Genomic DNA, 20,026 nt, shown 5'->3' with positions numbered 1-20,026 from the left:
TATAATAACTTTATTTAATAGAGTCTCTCTCTCTCTCTCTCTCTCTCTCTCTCTCTCTCTCTCTCTCTCTCACACACACACACACACACACACACACACACACACACACACAAATTGAGGCCAGAGGTAGACATTAGATGTCTTCAATCTTTCTTTACCTTATTTTTTTGAGACAAGGTCTCTCATTGAACCCAGACCTCACTATCTGGTGTAGACTGCCTAGCTAGCAAGTCCTAGGGATCCTACTTTCTCCATCTCTCCACGGCTGGGATTATAGGTGTGTGACACCAGTGCCCCACTAGTTTTTACATGGATGCTGGGGATCCAAACTCAGGTCCTCATGCTTCTGTAGCAAACACTTTACTGGCTGAACCATCGCTCCATTATCTCCCCATTAAAACATTTCTGCAATGGTTTAAACAATTCCTATGAAGCATAGGTAATTCTCATCTGTTTTATTTACATTTTCCATGTATGAAATGTAAGGAGCAGTACATATTTAACATTGTGGAATTGTTAAGCTTTAACAATTGTTATGGAATATTAGTTTAAGATGCGTTGCAATTTTTTAATGCTGTGGAATGTTTGTTTAATGATACAAAGATGTGTTGCATTCTTTTCTGTTGCATTTGTTTAACTCTGAGAAGCTGTGTCAATTTGCCTGTCTACAACACCTGAGTGGTCTAACAAAGAGCTGAATAGCCAATAGCAAGGCAGGAGAGAGCAATAAGTGGGGCTGGTAGGGAGAGAGAATAAATAGGAAGAGAAATCTAGGCTCAAGAGAGGATCGAGGAACAAGAAAAGGAGGAGGAGAGGAGGATACCAGGGACCAGCCACCCAGCCACCCATGGACTAAGAAGGAAAGGAAGATATATAGAATAAAGAAAGTTAAAAAGTCCAGAGGCAAAATGTAGTTAAAGAGAAACGGGATAGTTTAAGTTAGAAAAGCTGATTAGAAACAAGCCAAGCTAGCCAAGCTAAGGCAGGGTATTCATAAGTAAGAATAAGTCTCCTTGTATTTATTTGGGAGCTGGGTGGCGGGACCCCAAAGAGTTAAAAACAAACAAACAAACAAACACCAACTACAGACAATGCATACACCTGTGAAACTATCACCATAGTTGAATTGATGAGCAGGGTATCTGTTTCTGTGGCCATACTTCCATTCCATCATTATAGATCAGCTCATCATTTCTAATATTTTATATACAGTAAACCAGGCAACATGAATTCATTTTTGCTAGGGGGTTGTTGAGGAGCCTGGCTTCTTTCAGCATAATTATTCTGTGATTCTTGGATATTGTTTCTTTGGATCAACAATCCATCCCTTTTTATTGCCAAATAATATTCCATCATGTGCATGCACCACAATTTGCTTATTCATTCCTGGGTTGATGGACATTTTGGTTTCTTTCGAGATGCTTGCTATCATAAACAAAGCTGCTGCGAACATTCTCGTGCAAGTCTTTGTGTGGACATATGCTTTCATTTCTCTTGTATAAACACATAGAAAGGGGTGGTAGAGTGAAGCTGGCAGGTTTATGTTTAACTTTTTAAGAACTGACAAATCACTTTCCAAAGTGGTGTGCTGCCCTAAACATTTAAGATATTGTAAACACCCACTTGGGGAAGGTGAATTACATGAATGGAAAAATATGCCCCGACGAAATCCTGTGACTAGTGGAGATAAAGTTGCTAGAGGAGAATTCCGTCTAGTCAGCCACGTCTCCAGTCAAACCCCCGGGAATAGACTCCTTCTGTGTCTGCTTTGGTAAATGACAGACTTCAAACATTCAACAACGTGAGGACACATGCCAAGCAGGGATGCATTCACCCACCACACAGCAGCTGTCCTTGGAGGGCTGCTGATGAACCAGCAGGCCTGCGATAGGACTGCAGCCCAAGCAGGGTGGCCTTGTGCCAGGGGCAGAAGCCATCTCATTCACTTTAATGCTCTGGCAAGGCTTGCGCGTCTCATGTCATCCTCTCCCGATGAATCTTCCAATCGGAGTTATCCCTTTGGGAAATCCACTTCAGATAAGCTGCTGATGGCACGTGTGAGAAGTGTGAGAATGTTATGTGTGTACATGCATTCATGCACATATGTAACATATGGTTTCATATATAAACTCAGCATCTTGTCTTTGCTCCAGCCAGAATGAAGGCCCATGGCTGACGCCTCAGTCACTTCTCACTTTGAGAAACCTGTGGGGTTGATTCAGCAAAGCTTCCAGGAAGAAGAGGTCAGTGGGAGCGGCTCGCGGAAGGTGATGTGAACTCTGGCTTGAAGCCATAGGCAGAGATTCAGGGCTCACGACGCGGCCATGGAGGTAGGAATGAGTCACTGAGAGGCAGCGGGTCTACCGGAAGGAAGCTTGTGTAGAAGATGCTGTCTGGAGTGCATCATCCTGGAACTTGAAGCCGCTGTTACTGCTTAGCTAAGTCAAAAAGAAATTCTTCTCGAAAGACAGTCCCTTGAGTTAATGCTGACTTGTGCCATGTAATAGTGCTGTATTTCTGTCTCCGTGGTTCACAGAGCAGGTTGGAGCATCTAGGCTCTGTGGAGATTTGAGCCAATTGTCTTTTTAAAAGAATTTAGTATAGACTTAAAATCATTAGCTTGCTTTTTGACCAGGCCTTCCTTGCTTTGTTCTAGGGTCCGACTTTTCATGTTGCTTTGGTTTCCAAGGCTCCCTAGTTTTTGTGGCTTTTTGCTTCTGGCTCCCTTGGATTTCTGACGCTTCAGGCTGAGATGCCTGTCCTTGTTCTGACCTCCACTTACCTCTTTATAAAAATGAAAGAAGCTGGCCTTGCTTTTGCTTGCTCCCTTTGGGTTCCACAGCTGCCCCCTGGACAAACTGATGGGCAGTTTCCAAACTTGGATAGCTGCATACGGAACAACTGCTGTGTGTATCCAAATCTTTTTTTTTTTTTTTAAGTCTACATTTTACCCTCTTTGAGGGAAATTCCTGATTCCACTCACCTAACTGCCCCCTGTCCTTTTAGCAAGCTCCATCTGCAGGCTGTGCCTCCTCAGACAGCATTGTGAGCATAATGTGGTCTACTGGAGTACAGCTCTGAACTGCTTTTCTGAAGGTAGCATAGAGTTTTTAAGTTTTAAAAAAAAAAAAATCTGAATTCCCTTACTAGTTGGGTGACTTTGGACAAGTCATCTCACCTTGATCCTCTGTAAGGGGAAATGAAATGGCTCAGGGAGCAAAGTGCTTATTGTGTAAACATGAGGACCTGAGGGCCAGAGTTTGGATCTCTGGCACCCTTGTAAACGGCTAGGTGTGTGTTCTGGTTAGTTTGTTTGCCAGCTTGACACAAGCGATGATTATCAGGGAAGAGGAACCTCATTGAGAAAATGTCTCCATCAGATTGCCTGGAGGCAAGTCTGCCAGACATTTTCTTGATTAATGATTGATGTGGGAGGGCTAAGCCCATTGTGGCTTTGCCACCCCTGGGCCAATGGTCCTGGGTTACATATAAGAAGACAGGCTGAGGAAGCCATGGAGAGCAAGCCAGTAAGTATCACTCCTCCACAGCTTCTGCTTCCATTCCTGCCTTGAATTCCTGCCCTGAATTCCTGTTCTTATTCCTCTAAGTGATGGATTGTAACCTGGTAATTGCAAGATGAAAAATTGTTTCCTTCCTGAATTGCTTTGGTCATAGTCTTTCATCACAGCCTTAGAAAGGAAACAAACAGTGTCACTGTGAACATTTATAACCTTAGTCCTGTGGTGGGGTAGACATTGGTGGATCTTGTGGGCTCACTGACCAGTCAGCCTTATGGAAACAGTGAACTCCAGATTCAGTGAAAGACCCTGTCTTTTATAAAATGTGGACAATGTGGACAATGACAGAGAAAGATTCTTGACTTCAACCTACATGCACATGCACAAAGCAAGGTTTACCTGCACATGTATATTGCATGAACATGCATATCACACACACACACACACACACACACACACACACACACACACACACACCAATATCTGCCCCTTACAGCAATTTACAAATACAAGGTGGGACTATCTGTGCAATGTTTACTGTAAGTCATGAATGTCCATCAGGCCCTCTTGCTCCTGGCAGATGTTGTTTAAATTTGGGACCTATCACTAGCCATATGACTAGTCAGTCAGTCTGACAAGCTTCAGTATCTAGATGTAAAATTTTAAAGGGCTCAATAAAAGTTGGTATAAGCATTAAACTAGAGAGTTAATAATAGATGCTGGTAATTGTATCCAATAACTGTCCACATTCATAAAATATACAAATGTATTACAGCAGGGAGCATGGTAGCTGATATAACACCAGTGCTTGCCTGTATGTTGTTTGGAAGTGGAGCTAGTAAGACAGATTGCAAGGTATTGTTTGTTTTTCTTCTTTTGAGGGGCCCCAGTACCAAGCTCCCAAATAAATCACACAAGGAAGCTTATTCTTAATTATAAATGTCTGGCCTTAGCTTGGCTTGTTGCTAGCCAGCTTTACTTAAATTATCCTGACTAGCTTTTGCCTTTGGGCTTTTTACATTTCTCTATTGATGTATACCTTTCATATTTCTTACTCTGTGGCTTGCTGTGTAGCTGAGTGGCTGACCCCTGGAGTCCTTCTCCTTCTCTGGCTACTCCTCTTCTCTCTTCCAGATTTCTCCTTCTGTTAATTCTCTTTGCCTGCCAGCCCTGCCTATTCTTTCTCCTGCCTTGCTATTGCCTGTTCAGTTCTTTATTAGACCATCAAGTGTTTTAGACAGGCAAAGTAACACAGTTTCGCAGAGTTAAACAAATGCAACATAAAAGTAACACATCTTAAAATAATATTCCCCAACAGCAAGGAGCTTGGGACCAAGGCTGGCATCAAGAGTCATTTTTGAAATCTATGTCAAGTTGTATAGTAATGAAAGAACGAAGTTCTGTGAGACAGTGAGCTCACCAGAAGGATCCATCTGTCTGGTTCCAGGACCCTGATATCAAATGTTTTTGAGCTGATGGTCAAGTTCCAGTCTCACTGTTGTATGACTTCTCTTAAGCAAATGTAAAAAAGTGATTCTGTCAAAGTTGAGCCGACTGAACGGTGAATTTATTGGGGTTGCTTACAGGAACATGAGTGACTCCAAGGCAGCTACCCAAAGGACTTGGGGCACCTTATGGGTGCTATACTGCTGGAGTTTGCTGGGTAGCTACAGTGCTGAAGAAACCAGTGCTCCTCACTCTCCTCCAAGCCCAATTTTGTGACGGTCTGATGGGGATGATCACAGCTATTCTGATTAAAGATTGCTGTTGGTCATGTCCACCCCAGAGGAAAAGGTTGAGATGGTTATATAGCAGAAATATAATGTAAGCATCAGGCTTTGGCTGCAAATGTCTATGGGGAGACCTTTTCTTTGGCAATGTTGATGGGTATCCTTCCAACCTTCTGCTGGACATCACAACCAGGCTGTTCTGTAGAAATCTGACACATGTCCCACTCAGAACCCAACAATTTCTTTCCTCCTTAAACCTGCCTCTTCAGTCCCATGTCAGTTGGTGCCATCACTGACCACCAAGTCACTGAAGCTAAAGGAAGAATCCTGGCCAATGTGAGTCTGTTCTTGCCTCTTCACCACAACATCCATCCCTGGAAGGTCTGTGCTGGTCACAGGAACAGAAACCAGAGCTGGTGATGAGCAGAGCTGCCTGCACGAGATAGGAAACGTCTCCTCTCCAGAGTAGGCATTGTAAATGAAAAAGAGAAAAAAATCACAGGGAAATAAAAATGTCCCTAAAAGATTGATCTTATTTATAGCCTAAACCCTAGCATTTATTTGTGATTATTTGCTATTTTTCTACCTTTTTGCCATCACTTCATAGAATTATCACTCAGACTGTTTAAAAGGACCATAAATCAATAATAAAAACCACAGACAAATGGGGAAAAGTTGTGACAGATAACATTGATATTTAATAAAGACACTTTATGAAAAAATTCAGTGAAAAATAACTTGCTATTTTTGTAAAAAAATAAGTTGTTAATTTTGAAATGAAGTGGAGTGTAATTTTTTTTCATACTGATATTTATAGTTAACCTTGTAGAAACAGTTGTGGAGATATATGTGTGTGGATGATTTTGGAGGGTGCTCTCCTCAGAGGCATGGAAAGCTAGTATGTGTGTGTGTGTGTACACACGGTGGATTAAAAAGGTACATGTTATATTTATTCTATATAATTCCCTGATTTTATAAAAAAGGATGATTGGCCTTTTAGTTATTTAACCTAAAACTGTAGTAATTTTAACTCAAATGGTGGGTGAGATATTTTTAGTCTCTCATTCTTGGATGTTTTTTTCCCTATAATAACATGTACATGTTTGTACAACCTAAGGTAGAGTTATTCTAAGTAAGGCTTTTAAGCTATATCTATTCAGTTGTTTGGGGTACTTGGAAGCAGTTTCTCAGACCCCACTCTGGGTGGGCTTAATTCAGTAGATAGATGTGGGGTGGTCCCATGATCAGAGCTGAGAACAATGGGAATTAGCTTTATTTGGGTTCCATAGGCCCTTGGCTGGTTTTAAATTCCATGTTCTTTTTAAGGTGGATGAAGCCTAAGGCCAGGTTAACATGCAGAAGTGTTTGGAAGGCAAGAACAGGAGGCTGTAATTTAGTAGCTAACTTTTCAAAATGATGCCCAACACCTGTGTTTGTGGCTGCAGGTGCTGCCCTCCCCTCCCTGAAGCAGCTACTTGTATGCAAATCCACACCTGCCACACCGACCACAGCTATCAAAGGTGGCCTCTAGTCTGCTTCCTATTTCAAGGGTTTGGACTTTACTCCTAATTACTGTTGTGATTTTTATTGTATTCTCCAAGGAGATCTAGCTCCTCTAGCTACTACATACACTCGAAACAACTTTCTGTGCTTAGTGTGTAGCATTCGTGTATACTTATACAAATAACTTATAGTTATTTACTTACTGTTTCTTGGAAGACAATGGACCCCTGAGGACAGATCTCGGCTCTGTGGGCTCCCACACCCAGCATGATTCCTGCTGATAGCTATGAAGCGCTCTGCTGTTCATATATTATTTCTACCATGAACTGTTCTCTTTTTAGTAATCCAATCTAGAATGACCATCTGTGAAATAAAATTTCTCTTCAAAGTTTATTTTTTTCTTGCTTTTCACTGTTTCATATAAAGCACACATTTTTTTTTCATTGTGGTTTGAATATATACAACGAGAATGATGTATTAATACTATTAATTAAGTCACAAATTAATTCTAATTAAGTCACAAAATATTCTAGACTATACTAATTTTTTTCCAATTTTTTTAAAAATTTTTTTTACAGTATTTATATACCTCTATCATAACACTACATTTTATTGAGTCTAATTAAATATTTACTCAGGTGTCTGCTTTCATTCATGGGATGGCAGTGTCTTTAAAACAGTGGTTCTCAACCTTTGGGTCACAACCCCCATAAGGTCACATATCAGATATCCAGCATATCAGATATTTACATTCCGAATCATAACAGTAGCAAAATTACAGTTATGAAGCAGCAACAAGATAGTTTTATGGTCGGGGAGGGGGGCACCACAACACGAGGAGCTCTATTGAAGGGTCGCAACATTTCAGAAGGTTGAGATCCACTGCTTTCAAACAAGCTGTAAGTGTTCAGGAAGTATTTGGCAAGTTCATTCCTCATGAGACGTTTCCATGATTTAGAAAGTTCCCAAAGCATTTTAATTTGTATCTTAATTTTTCATATGATGGCACCTTTTCTGTTTCACACACACACACAAAGAACTCAAAACGTAGACTGTATGTAGGAGGAATGTCTCTCTGTTGGTTTTTCCAGGTAAGAAACCCTGAAAATAACGAATGGGGTAGCTCCGGTAGGATCGCATTTAATGCGTGCTAACTTTTTGGATGTGGCACTTTCCTGTCCTTAGGTCACTTCTCGGTGAGCCTGGAAACCAAGCGGCTGGGGCCAGGCGGAGCATAGCTCGTTCCCTCGGTTTCCGGTTTTAGCGCCTGAAAGTGTTTCTTCGCGGTGGCGACCGAAGAACGTGGCTCAGATTCCCATTCCTGTCTCCTGGGTGTCTCGCATTCAGCACAATCCCTGTCCTTTCCCTTAACATTTGGAGACTGAAAGGACAGGGAGAAAATCAATTGTCCAAATATTGACCCACTTTACAGAGTTGGAGCCACCTGACTCTTCGCTGCCAGAAGGCTGATAATCCCCCTGTCACCACCTGCAATTGCCACATTGTCCCAAGCTGAAGGCCAGTGATCACATCCCCTGCAGTGCTCATTACACACACGCACATGCACGCACACGCACAGAGCAGTTCAGAGTCACCTCTGAGGCTACGTGTCCAGTGATGGTGGCTGGCTGATTCAAATTTCAGTGCCAGCCTTGACTGTGGGTTTTGAAATACCAGATGCACTAAGGGCATCACAGCATGTTATCAGGATTTATTAGCTTAAAGAGAACTAATGGTCTTTAGTGATCTCAGTCTCTGTAACGCACAGCCTCTCTCAAGCTTCGCTCTCACCTGTTCTTTATGCCGACCCAGGACGGCCAGACTGAACGCCCCTTTTCTGTCGGGAAGATTACTCTCCCCACCTGTGTGGTATCTTTGGGCTGTCTAGGACTCAGGCCCATTTATCTAACACTTGCTGTGACTAACTTTGATTATCCTTTTGTGGTGGGGAGGAATTTTTTTTCTTTTGCCAATTGAAGACTACATTTATATCAAAGCCTTACGTTAAGGTAGCTCATGGTGCTGCACACTTATAATCTTAGCACTTGGGAGGGTGGAGCCAGAGGATGATGACTTCAAAGCTAGCCTGTGGGTATCCAGTGAGACATTGACCTTCTCCCTCCTCCAAAGAAAAGAAAATACAAAATATGTTTCAGATTATCTGAAAAAGGAGAAAGCATGCCATGATCTTGGTGAATTCTAGTTGCCAGGATTCATTTTAGTGACTCGAACACTTTGCTTGGCATCTTCTACACATGCTGAAACAGTCTGCTGTAAATGAGGTGGGGCTTCGGTGGACTCATAGCAAATCTGCCTAAAATGGTGACTAATTGGAAGTGAGAGGTGTCTAAAGAGAAGGAGGTCCGTGGGGGAGGTGCTGTTGTTAGATTTGAACATCAACCAGATGAGCTCCTGATCCCCCCCCCCCCCCCCCCGAGCTCCAGGCCATGCCCAGGAGAACAGAATCTTAAGAGTTACCCAAGGCATATTACAAGTGATTTTAACTCCCTATTAGCAGAACTGGCTACTTCATGGAAGTGGTTCCCTACCTTTAGTACATTTGATAATCACAGATAAAGCTCATGAAACTCAGGCCTGGAAGCTTCAAGCCCAGGGATTTACATTCCAGCCTCACTTGCATCTTTAATGAGTATCCCAGGCGAGAAGCTGCTGGGCCCTGAGGGAACACTGAGACTTGTGTCAGCCAGATCGTAGCCACAGATAGTTAATTGCAGAGTGGCTATCTCATCAACTCTGGGTATCAGAAGAGAGTGCTCCCTTCACTGACTGCACATCCATACCAGAAGGAGTCCTGCAAAGGCTGTCTTCTTGAAAGTGGAAGGAATATTATTTTTCTAACTTCTGTCGCTGATGATTGAGCAAGGGTATTTGAATACGAGTACAGAGAGGTATACTTTATCACCTGACAAGAGTCACCTCTTGGTCAAAAACCCCAGGACAAACCAGAGGGTCTTTATCTTACTGTCCCTCTTCGACTCCAGTGCATGGCTACTCTGGAAACAAGATAGATGGCTTGGGAATCTCCTCTAACACGGCCCCTGTAGTACACAGATAACTACCGTTAAGTTTATCTGGCAGTACCCAGACCTTTCTAATACACAATCAGGCGAAGTCAGTTTCCGCTAGGGATTTCCAGCTCCTGTTAGGGCAGAAACTCCTGAGCATGGCTGAGAGAAGCCACATTCTGGTCCTTCACATTCTGGCCTTTATACATATTTTACTCTCGTTTAGTTCTAGGTCAAAGTCACCCCCAATCAACACATCGGAAATACATTTAGCCAGAAAACTGATTTTCCTATAGATGCTTAAATGCTTATTTTTGCTTTTGCAGCAATACAGTTACTAACAATTCAGTGAGATTTCAAGCACTTTCTGCAACGTTTTAGTTGACAGGTTTTACCCTTTGTTTTCATAGTGATAAGGAATTGAAGTTCAGTTTTAAAATTCTGCTTAGTCCATTCATTAATTACCAACATGGCATGCACCCGATCTTTGCAGGTGTGAAGGGTCTGGTGGTGCCAGGCTGGGGGGTTTCAAGAAAAGGTCTTTAAGGTTGGAAGAGGGGGAGTCATACTAAGGTCTAGGGAAGTAATCCAAATTCTTTCATAACAAAACTTTAGGAGCTTTAGAACGTAGTGCTTGTAGTGTTTTATAAATTTGTTGTAATTCATAGTCCTGCTCTAGCTGTGGAGGAGGCCAGGGAACTGAAGAGCTGGTATTTTTAGCTTTCCTAGCAGGAAGCAGGATCTGGCTCATTAGGAGCTTTCTCCATTACCATAGGGCTCAGGTGTGGATTGCTAAAAAGAATGATAAATGTCATCAACACTGTAGCAACTGGGAGAAATATTGGAAACAAAAGGTAAAACAATTTCAAACCACACACAAACACAGCTTCTTTTTCCTCTCCAGTCAGCTTAATGCCGCCGATGCTTTAATTTAATTATCCGTGGTGGGGCAAGGTACACTCCAGGAGTGTATTTATCAAGGATCTCCAGAGAGAGACTGAGGACACGTAGAGGATTTAGCAGGGGAATCAGCTCGGGTTATCATGGAAGCTGAAAAGTTCTCTAACGGGTCATCTGCAAGCTGGAGACTCTGAGTGTGGAAGTGTGGCTCAGTCCAAGCAAAGGCCTGGGAATCTGGAGGGGGCCAAAAGGGACAAGTCCAAGACTCCAAAGGCTATGCACCCTTGAATTTTGATGTATTGAGGAAGGGTATTGTTGTTTGTTTTTTCTCTTATGGAGGGGGGAGCCACCACCCAGCTCCCAAATAAATCACACACATAGGCTTATTCTTAATTATAAATTTCTGGCCTTAGCTCGGCTTGTTTCTTGCCAGCTTTCCTTAACTTAAATTATACTATGTACCTTTTGCACTTGGGCTTTTCCTGGTCTCTTACTTACGTAAATCTTACTTCATGGCTTGCTGTGTAGCTGGGTGGCTGGCCCCTGGAGTCCTCCTTCTCCTTCTACATCTTCCCCTCCCAGATTTCTCCTTCTAGATATTCTCCCTGCCTGCCAGCCCTGCCTATCCTTTCTCCTGCCTTGCTATTGGCTGTTCAGTTCTTTATTATACCATCAGGTGTTTTAGACAGGCACAGTAACTCAGCTTCACAGAGTTAAACAAATGCAACATAAACAAAAGTAACATACCTTAAAATAATATTCTATAACAGAAGGGTGCACCTGTTCTAAGGCAGTGTGAAAATAATTCCCCCCTTTCTGCCTTTTGGGGGCCTCAGGGTGATTGGCTGGTGCCCCCTACATTGAGGGCAGATTTTCCCATTCAGTCCACTCAGATTTACACCTGTTCTCCTCTGGGAACAGCTTTTAGCTACACCCCCCCCCAAAAAAAAAAAAACCAAAAAACTGAATTACCAGTTCTGTGCATAGCTTTTGACCTGGTGAAATGAATAACCAAAACTGAATGTTACAGGTTCTTTGGATTTCTTAGAAGATTTTAGTTTAAGGCAGTGATTCAAAACCTTCCCAATGCTGTGACCCTTTAATATAATTCCTCATGTTGTAGTGACCCCCCAACCATAAAATTACTTTCATTGCTACTTCATATCTGTAATTTTGCTACTGTTATGAACTGTAATGTAAATATCTAAAATGCAGGATATCTGATATGGGACTCCTGGGCAAACGGGGTCATGACCCACGGATTGAGAACTGTAGGCTTAAGGCACCATGAGTCCTCTAGTGCCATGACTGTTGTGGGCACTAGATTGGATTTGAGATCTGTTTCTGTCAACCTGGTAAAGAGCCCACAGCTGGGAAATCACAGGCCCTAGCGGGGACCTAGTGCTATTGTTTTGCTCAACGATCAGGTGGTCGCACTGCCTTCTAAATACTCCGGGCTGGAGTCACAGATTCCTGTAGCACACAGCTATAGTCAGAGATGCTGCATACAACAACAGAGGTAGCTAATAAAGAAAAGCTCAAAGGCCAAAGCTCATAGGAAAAGTAATGCAGAGTGGCTGGTCTTTAATGAGCATCCTCTCATCTTACAGAAGAAATAGAAAGGATGTTAAGAGCCAGAGGATGCGGAGATGTGCAGTAAAAAGGCAGCTCTTGGACCTGACATCATAGCTGTTGTATGCACAAACTTGCTATAATTGTGGTCATCTACACAAGACTTCCACGAGATTAGTTCCTTCGACATTTCATCATGGATGCTGGGAGGAGCTCACGGCAACCCCGCCCTCCCTAAGGGACTACTGACAATTAGCGGTTGTTGAAGGAGGGGGTGCCCTTTTCTTCAGGGCTGTCGCTCTGAAAAGTTGCCCCTGCCCCAGTGCATCACCTCTCATCCTCTAACTAGTATTATTTTGTTCAATTGACACGGTGTCAAACTGCCCTCTAAATTCATATCTTTATACTCATGGGTTAGTGCAGCTCTCAGAGTTCACCAGAGTAGTTTCTTTATGAAGTGGATGACAGTTCAAGCAAGAATCAGAAGCTCAAAACCGGTTAAAGTGCTGAGAAGAGATGTCTGTAGAGGGCTCAGCCACAAATGGGACATCCTGTCTCATCCTACCAGGGCTCAGGAGCCATCTTAAAGAGGGGGAAAGAAGGACTGTAAGAGCCAGAGGTCAGGATGGACTGGGGTGAAACAGGACACTCATGGACTCACAGCTTCTGTAGCTGCCTCTACCAATCTTCCATAAGATCAAGCCTGTCAAAAGGCCACCATGGGGGAAGAGCTCATGAGCCCCCCAGCTCTAGCTGAGGATCTACAGGCAACTGATGGCTTTCAGCGGAGAGGGAATCAGTCTTCTTTAGGGTTGTGTCCCCTGGTCAGTTGTCCACCCGCCAGTGAATGACTCACAACCAAAAACACACGGACAGCAAAAATTGGACTCAATTTTTTTTTTAAGGACAAGAAATTGGGAGGGAATGAGGAGGTGTTGGTGGGGTGGATCTGGAAGGAGTTGGGAGTAGTGGAGGAAGAATATGACCAGAATACATTGTATGCATGGATGAAATTTTACATGCATTAGTGGAAATATTATATTAAAAAAATGCCCCTCAGCCATTCTGGGAAAGAAGCTGTATGTAAACTCAGTGGGTCTCACACACACAAAGAAAGGAATGGAAGTAGAAAACAGGACCTGTTGGGAAGAGGTCCAGCCAGGGAGAGAGGGGGCCTAGAGGGGACTGAGGAATGAAATAACTACGATTCATTATACAAAATGCATATGTAATAAAAGATTAAATAAATAAATAGTGTGAATAGATGCTAGAGGTTGTTGAATCCATTTGCTTTTGCTATATTATTCAGAGACAGTTCATTAAAGTAAGCTTTTGGATACGTTGAAAATTGGCACATGAACCACATAATAAATGGGTAAGGATGGGAAGAACAGTTTGGAGTCGTACAAGTTACTCTTTTTTTTCTGGGTCACAAATCATGCTGATGGCTTTTGTTTGTGAGCCGCCTAATCTCTGTACCCGGCATGTACCATCATCCACTTCCTCAAGCCTGCCCTGTTGCTCTGGGTCGCGCTATGCCATGTTTCCCACCCTCCAGGCCAATTGCAAGCACATTCCCCTGCGTTGAGCTTGCTAGGACAGACAGATGCAATAACATACAATGACCTGACCTAAAACAAGGATGTGCTTCTCTGAGCTGAAGAAATAATCAGAAATGTGCCCATGTTAAGCAGAGAAGGGCCACAGCTTGTGGTTTTATCACAGAAACAGGAAGCAAACTAAGACACCAACCAAACCTCACACTTGATTGAGGATCTGGCTGGTAGGGAAGTGGGATTTTGGCTAGAATTACAGGCAGCAGACTGGCTGGGACTGGCTATGGACACTGTTGCCCTGATGAGCCACTAGCAGAATGAAATTAGAATGTAGACTCTCTAGTTGCTTAATGGTGGGAAATGTCATTTTAATGCTATAACACTATTGCTGAGCGTATAGGAGTTTACCCTTAAAGAGGAAAGAGATTCCTATAGATGATCTTGCATTTCTATGTTATATGTGAATATATTCATTCATGCATGTATAATTATGTATGTATACATGTTATAATCATATATGTATGATGAAACATATAAATTATTATATGTTAGTTCCATTCAATTCTTGAAGTTGTATCTGTTTTCCTTTTTAATCATCTTTATATACTGAAGGTCTGTGGGCTTGTCTCATAAATAGCAGAGGTCAATAAATATTTGAGGGTTATAGAAACATACCTTAAAGAAACAAGATTCAATATAAAATTCAGTGTACCATTCAATTGATGTAGGAGTAAACGACATTAAAAATGGTCAGTTCATTTGTAAAAGGTTTCATGTTTCATGACAGGGCTTGAATATATACTGATAGTAAATGATAAAAATTATTATAAAAATAAGTCATATATGCACATTAAAATGTAGGCACATATACACTGTACTGTATACTGTGTAGCCAGTGGTAAAGCAAGCTTCTTGAAGTGTTTCACTTCTCTTTCTTTAGTGGTCCACCACTGGCTTAAAGAATTGTTAAGAAATCAAATTGCAATCATTTTACTAATTCCTTCATACACAGTTCCTCAACCACCTGAAATACAATGAGTATTTGTGGTAAGTATAAAATAGCTATATTTTATTGCTTAAGCATATCACCCTGAAGGTATATAATTTGGGCATTTAGAGGGATGAAGACCAATGTCTTTCATCAATGCACTAGTTTTCTATTGCTGGGTAATAGATAGCACACTTGAAGTCTTCAAACAATAGCCATTCATTAGCTCATAGTTCTGTGGGTCAGGAGTCCTTCACAGCATGAGTAGATTCTCTGCTCAAGCTATCACGGGATTCAATCAAAATGTTTTCAGGTCTGAACTTTTACACTTCAGTGAGAAATCTGCTTCCAAGCTCCTTCTGTTTGTTGGAAGAAACTGGTTGCTTGAGGTGACTGGACTGGTGTCCCTATTCCTTTCCTGGCTGTCGGCAGGAGACTGGTCTCTCTACTGCCACACTACGGCTCCACCGTCTACCCAGCAATGGCACATCGCCACCAACCCGTGTGCTTCAAATCTGTCGCTTTCTTTCTCTGAACTCCAGATCCAGATTTATAGGTCTCGTGTGACAAGGTCAGACCCACTTTAGGTGATCTCCCTCTCTGAAGGTCAATTGACTTGGGGACATTTTTTTTTTTCCCCCGAGACAGGGTTTCTCTGTGTAGCTTTGCGCCTTTTCTGGAACTCGCTTTGGAGACCAGGCTGACCTCGAACTCACAGAAATCCGCCTGCCTCTGCCTCCCGAGTGCTGGGATTAAAGGCATGCATCACCACCACTCGGCAACTTGAGGACATTTTTACATCTGCAAAAGCCTCTTGCCATATCCCTTACACAGCCATACTTGCAGGAGGGAGGATGTTATGCAAGGGCTGGGCTCGAGAGGATCCTCTCAGAAGTCTTCCCATGATACCGATTGAGTAATAACTTTAATGGCATGATAGTCAGTCCAGGGCTTTAGTCTGAGCTCAGGTGGTGTCAATCATGTTACCATGTGTGCCTGTGTGTGCTTATGTCTGGTATATGTGTGAGAGATGTGTGTTGTGTGAGAGGTTGGATCACTCTGGCTTCAAAAAATAAATAAGGACCACCTGAAAGGTCATAATTTTAAAATATGAATACACCACTGTTATCTGAGGTCTTTGAGAGTTTCCTTTGTTTATTCCTCATTCTTTCTTCCTCCATTTAAGGTATTTTATGATCTCCAAGCCTTTCTTTTTCTCTTGATTACTGCTTCATTTAAGTGGACAATATCAAATACATCTTCTGATAGGAGTAGCTGGATCTACAAATTTGGTACCCAATGACATGCGTACATCTTCTCATGTTAACTACATTGGACTCTGTGGTACCTAAAAGTTTATTGATTAGTTTTTCATGAAATTAAAGTTAAGTGAGTACTTGAGTTCTGTGCAATGGTTTGGCTTGTAAATGTTTCCCAGGAGATGCTATAGCCTTCGGTACACTGGTGTGATAACAGCCATTGGACAGAAGGGTGAGATCTAGACATCACTTGGGAAGAGCAGATTAAGAGGTGACTGGGAAGTGACTTTTATTCATTGTTTTTAAACAGAAAATTGTATTAGTCATGTGGTTTGGAATTCAATGGGAAAAATGGAAAGCCTTATTATAGCCTGAGGATCCTTTGCTTGTGGTTCACGTACCCACAACGTTTAAAGATGAGCTTCAGAGAGAGTCAGGGGCTTTTTGAAACTGAAAGTGAGTTATGAACTTGAATATGCTTGATCCTGATCGTCAGGGAGGCTGAATGAATATATTAGGTCCACTCCTGGTCTTGTATACCCAAACAATGAAATGCCTCTAGGTTGATTGCAAGACCAACTTTTTTTGTGGACTAGAAAATATGCATCGCACTGAAGGTTGTATGTGTGAAATGACTGGCCTGAAACCACAAAGGAATCAGAGTGCTTTATAGCATAGGTTTAGGACCATATGTATGTGACAAGGGTATATTAACCCAAACAATACTATTCCCCTTATTTCTTACATCCATAGTATCCTTTAAAAATGATTGAAAAGTGAGGAAAAGTCACAGTGGATAGAATATGAACACTATATGCCCTTAGCAATAAATAAAAATTCCATCACCAGCTGCTAAATAAATGACATGGAAGATTCTATTTATAAAACAAAAGTATATGGACAATTTTTTGTATGTACTAGTGTCTGTTAGTTCCTTCTGGGGCTGCTATAAAAATTACTTGTGGGGAAACAGATTTTTTTTAGCTAAATTAAAAGCAGGGGGAAAAGCCCAGGGATTAATTAGAAAGCAATGTTGATGATAACGGCAAGAACAGTATTTGAGTGATTATGACGTACTAAACACAGCTGTGCTAAGTGATTTATCTGTGTCATCTCATTTAATTTAATCCTCACCAACATTCCATGACTTAGATGTTATTACCCCATCCACAGAGGAGAAAACCAAGATGCTAACAGGCGTATTAACGTGCCAAGGTAAGGGTTAGTAAATAGCACAGAGGAATTTTGACCCTTGATGGGTTGGCAAAAGCTGGTGCTCCAGCCACAAAACACAAGCTTTACTCCCAAAAAATAAGACCAAAAGATTGGAATGGCTAGGGTTTTTAAAGAGTTGAATGCCAAAATAAAATTAATTCCCTTTAAGACACATTCACTGAGTCCTTTCCTCTGCCAAATATGCACATCTAAATGTCAGCATTCTCTTCAACTAGCTTTATATTTTCCTATTGTTTTGACACTTTTCCTTTGGGCTGGAGATGAACTGAGCTAACAGGAGTGAAACCTTTCTACCGAAGTCTCTTAACGTCAAATGTAATTGTATAGGTAAGTTCCTGGGGACACCAGAACGTCAGAGGTAAGTCTTGGAGCTGGAGGCCATAGGTGTAGAGTCTTATTTCTAAGTTGAACTAAATGTCTACTGTTACTTTCATACAAGAAATCTATGTTTGTCTCTTGAATAGCATGTGGACTTTCATTTGGTTTTGGTGTTTAAATCTGACACAGGCAGGTAACCCATAGATTCAAAACACATAACGATATGTAGGAAGTAGGAGGAATACAGGGCACAGCCCATGGGAGTTGGAATTTGAGGACTTCAGAGGAGACCTGGGTTTGGGACCCGGGATGGCTGGTTGACAGACAGCAATGGCAGAGGGATGCGATAGTGACCCAGATTGCTGTGTGATTTTTACACTGTGTCCTGGTAACAAGAACTAACATCAAGGATGATGTGCCTGTGCTACTTCACATTCAAAAGCATCATGAGGGAAACTTGGGTGAGCAGTGGGTCCAGTGAATGGGCACAGCCAACACCAGGAGATCTGGTCTTTCCACTACTTTGTTAACTTCCAAAGTGAGAGCTATTTTTATGTCCCAGAACATTGTGGAAATATTTGTGGAAAATGGCAATGATTTACTGGGCCTGATTGAGAAAGCCAAGACAAGCCTGGCTGCAGACCATCCATCTGAGGTGAAGTGAAGGGTCTTGGTTCTTATTCACCCTTCGCTTAACAAGATCTCAGGGAGGTTCTTCCCTTCCTTGACCTATGTCCTCATACCTAACTGAAGGACGAGGAAAGGAGCAACGTCTCCTGTGAAAATGTGGAGGGAAGGGGGAGTCCTTCACCTTGCAAATTACCAGAACTTCTTGGAAAGGGGAGAAACATTTCTTTAAAGAACACAGAAATATGTTAGGTAATGTCTTATAGTTTAAAAGCTAAGTAAGTTTTGTAACAAAAAGTTCAAAAAAAGATTTAAAAACAAAATGTTTATATTTCTCAATGGAAACGTCTTTCCAAGTTGAGAACTAGCTCAGTGGAGGTTGCTCTAGTTTCTGCTAACAACTTTAGTCACCAGCGAGGAATTAAGTATCTACTTGCCATTGACTCAGTAAATACAAGAATTTGGAATATACCTCAATATTCATCTATGCAGTCAAAGCCAGTAGGTCTGGGAATACAGTACTAAGCAGAAGAGATCCAGATCCCGACCCCCCAAGGACTTTATCTGCTTGATAAAAAGTACAATAAAGTAATGTGCTGGAGAGAGTGGGAGGCGCTGGGACAGCCTGCTCAGCCACTCTTCCCTGAAGGAGCTACTGCCCAGCTCTTGGTGACCATTGTCCTCCTAGGACTGTTCCAGCTGTGGGAAACTGCCTTGACCTGTGAAAATGTGCATTGATCAGCTCTGGGCTGGCTTCTGGATGAGCAGGGAACTCTACTGAAGAACAATGTCTAGCCTCAGGTCTCCCAGTGGGACTGGTTGAGTTTGTCATTGGGGCCTGCATGGTAAACTGACTTTACTGTTGCCCAGTACTTCTTTTACTTCCTTTGCACTGAGGGTCATGGCTTGGCTGATGTGGGTGAGGTTCACAGGGGCGGAGCTGAGGCGATGACTTCACTCCCAGGGTCCTGGAAGCTCAGTATTGCTCAGGAGTGACACCTAACTTCAAAAGGGTTTTCAGATATACAAGCAACTGTCAGCAAGGCATCAAGGTTGGATTTGTTTTTAATTTTTAAACACAGTCTCACTAGCCTAGGCTTGTGTGGAATTCCTGATCTTCCTGCCTCAGTTTCCCAAATGCTGAGATGACAGATGTGAGCCAAGGCATTCACCTTAAAGTTTTGGTTTTGTAAAGGTGATTTAAAGAACAACTTGGAATAAAATTCGTGCATTAAATTCCAATCCCATATGGTAAAGTGCAAATATTCCAGGAACATAATATTAAAAGATAATCTTTAGGCATGGCTTGTCTTACACGCACATATATTTCAACTAGTTATACCTATCTCCTTGACTAGAAAGCTGGAAGGTCTTGACATCATTTGAATGAAAAAAATGCCTTTTAAGACAGAAAATAAAGAAAACATTCCCATGAGGAATCATAACAGTCTTAGCTAGCTATAATTCTTGCTATACTTTATTAATACTTATTATTAAATTATATTATAGTCTCTTGAATCTTTATGCTCATCAGGTATAAATGCTCAATTAAACTATTTTTTACATGTGTGTATGTTGGGGGGAGTGATGTATGTGCCATGGTGCATGTGTGGGGGTACAAGGATAACTTGCAGGAGTTGATGCTCTCCTTCTACTAGTGGGTACCAGGAATGAAACTAAGATTGTTAGGCTTTGTGCCAAATGCATTAACAAACAAACAAACAAACAAACAACGAGAACGGAAACTCAAAAACTTTGCATGTTTTACCCCAAATACAGAAGAGGATCAGCGT

This window comes from Peromyscus leucopus, chromosome 11 (genome assembly GCF_004664715.2).
Source record: "Peromyscus leucopus breed LL Stock chromosome 11, UCI_PerLeu_2.1, whole genome shotgun sequence".
NCBI lineage: Eukaryota > Metazoa > Chordata > Mammalia > Rodentia > Cricetidae > Peromyscus > Peromyscus leucopus.
This window is presented reverse-complemented; position numbering follows the sequence as displayed.